This window comes from Phytophthora infestans, genomic scaffold (genome assembly GCF_000142945.1).
Source record: "Phytophthora infestans T30-4 supercont1.207 genomic scaffold, whole genome shotgun sequence".
NCBI lineage: Eukaryota > Oomycota > Peronosporomycetes > Peronosporales > Peronosporaceae > Phytophthora > Phytophthora infestans.
Window position 1 is genome coordinate 130,071 of NW_003303552.1, and position 2,800 is coordinate 132,870.

The window sequence follows — 2,800 nt, forward strand, 5'->3', positions numbered from 1 at the left end:
ACGCCTAGCCCAATGACGATGGTTGCTATTCCTTCGTATGGAGGCGTGTCAATTCCAATGGCTGGTTCCACGTGGAACGGTGGGGTAGTGGAACGCCTCATATGTATACATTCTACACTCCCTTCCAACCGCCAATGCCGTCGACACCTGGATGGGCTGCAGCTGGAACGATTCCCGCGTGGTCTGCTGCGTCTGCGCGGCAGACACCTGCAAGCCCCAGAAGCGGAACGTACGGATTGCCGTTCCAGAGAACGTCTCCTATGACTGTTGCGACGTTCCAGGGACGAGCAGGAGCGCTAGGACAAGAAGGAAACGTGAGTGCTCAGGGAGGAAGGTACGCACCTAGCGCAGTATCTCCGCAAGGGCAAGTGACGAGTCCGCTCTACGACCAAGTAGTCCGCAATGGCTCGCACGGGTCAGGAAGAGGCGCTCAGCTGGACGTTCCGATTGTTGGTATCCCGACGGAATTGCGGAACGCTGTGAAAGTTATCGTCCCGTTCTACTCAGAGACGGCCACGTACGAAAGGGCGACCGCGTTCTGGCGTTCCTTCGAGAAGTGTACGCTCAGTATGGACGTCCAAATGCGGTTGACAGCCTTCGAGCAGTGTCTGAAGGGCAAGTTGGGCCAGGAATGGTGGTACAATGCGAGGATCAACGATTTTGAGACTCTGCGCGTAAAATTCCACAACCGCTTCATCTTCAGACGCCAGCTCAGTTGTGGAGCCGACTCAAGGCCGCAAAGAGGAATTACGGCGAATCTGCGGAAGAGTGGGGCGACAGGATCATCACGATGTGCGAGTACATAAACTATCACGAGCCTCGTATGCAGTACGAGTTCTTCCTTGATGTGTTAAGGAACAAGCAGATGCGTGCCGTTTTGAATGCGAACTTAGCTGCGTCGATCCAGGAAGCGTGCGCTTTATTGCTGTACAAGAATCTGCACCTCCCTTTGGAAGAAGAAGACGAGTTTGCGAATAGTGGAACGACGGTGGGGAACATGAATGCGGTGACATCCACGCAGTCGCAGATGCTCCAGCAGCTTCAACAAATGAACCAGTTGATGCTGAAGCAGCAGCAGAATCCTGGAACGTCACAAGGGTTCGTTGGCGCCGTGGCTCCTACGAACGTTCCAAGTACTGGCGTTCCAACTCCGAATGGGAACGTGGCTGGCGCACCGCTCGGACCTCTTCGCATCCGACTAGGACCTGACACGCGTACCCCGGAAGAAGAAGTGGTTTGCGGACGCTGTGGTCGTGTTGGATGTGGGCGTGAGACGTGTCCCCCTGGACAGGGCCGTTGTAATCGGTGTAACGAACTTGGACACTACTCGATGGAGTGCAACTGGCCAAGACCCCAAGGGAATTACCGGAACGGAGAGCGACGCCAAGCGGAATGTCTGCTGTGTGGTAAGGCGGGTCACATGGTGGCGAGATGCCCGTGCCTCGATACTTTGCGAGGAATGATGCAGAGCGTGGCCGCCGGGAACGTGGCTGCACCCGCTGGTACGTCCCAACAATGAATTGGCCAGGAGGAAGGGGAAGGAAGTGTCGCTCCTTCCTCTTGCGTGGCCTCCCTCCCCCTCGGCCGGGTTGGGGCAAACCGGCAAAGAGAAGAAGGTTTTCCGCGCACACATTTGTGGGTGAACAACGAGGCTCTCGGAGAGTGTGATGAGCGATGAAGGCGCTCGTGACTTCCTGTCACGAGCATAACGACGAAATTGTGGAAACTAAGAGTGGAACGAGCAGAGAAAGCAGTCCGACTGAACGGACTGGGCTAGGACGAGACGAGAAGATTGAGGGCTCTACGGAGAGGCCCGCACGAGACGGAGTGGTCGTTGAGGTAACAACGGAACGTTCCTCTGCGACGCTGAACTGGGAAAACGAAAAGAGGGCACGTTCAAAGTTGGTACAGGACGTCAGTAAGGGAGCAACGGAACGCCCCGAGACTGCGTCAGACGCCAAGAACGAGTGTCTAGAGATAAAGGGCTCTATCGAGAAGCCCGTACGAGAGAGAGTGGTCGCTGAGGAAACAACGGAACGTTCTTTGGCGAAGCTAAACTGGGAAACGGACAACGGAGCGTTCCAAGTCGGTGGAAGACGTCAGTAAGGGAGCAACGGAACGCCCCGAGACTACGTTGGACGCCGAAGAGAAGTGCCAAGAGAGCGAGGAGGTGGAGACGCTGTCCACCCGCTCAAAGCAGTACGAAGGAGCACTCGAAACGATCACGGAGGACGCATCTGGCGCCAGGTCAAGTCAGTTCTCGGCAGTTATTGGACAAGTGAGCTCAGGTCACGAAAGGACAGAAGCTCAGAAGGCCGAGGAGGACGAGGAACGTACTAAGGGGAAGGATTCGACGCAGCACTACGAACGCCTGTTTACCGACGAGGAGCTGGATATGCACGAGCACGGTGGCAGCCAGGTAGTGAAGAATGAACCCGAGGAGTACGAGAAAGAACGGGAAGAGCGATTGTTCCCGATGAACGAAGAAGAGGTGCTGCTACGTGCCAAGCGGAACGCGGATGAACAAGGGAAGCCGACACTCGCGGAAATGAGTGCCGAGCTTGGGATACCGGAAGACGTGTTGGAACGTACCCGGGAGGTCTCATCTGGAGATCTCGGAACACCAGAGTATTGGCTGGACTGGTACGCTTACACGCTAGAGACGTCGACTGAAGCGGAACGTGCCAATCGGGACTTCAAGTATGTCGGAGGAACGGGAGAGAAGTCGACGACGGTCGTTGGCTTCCGTTACGGCCGGAATAGGAAGGAGCGTAATGGGTTGCCTCTTATTTTTTTTTTT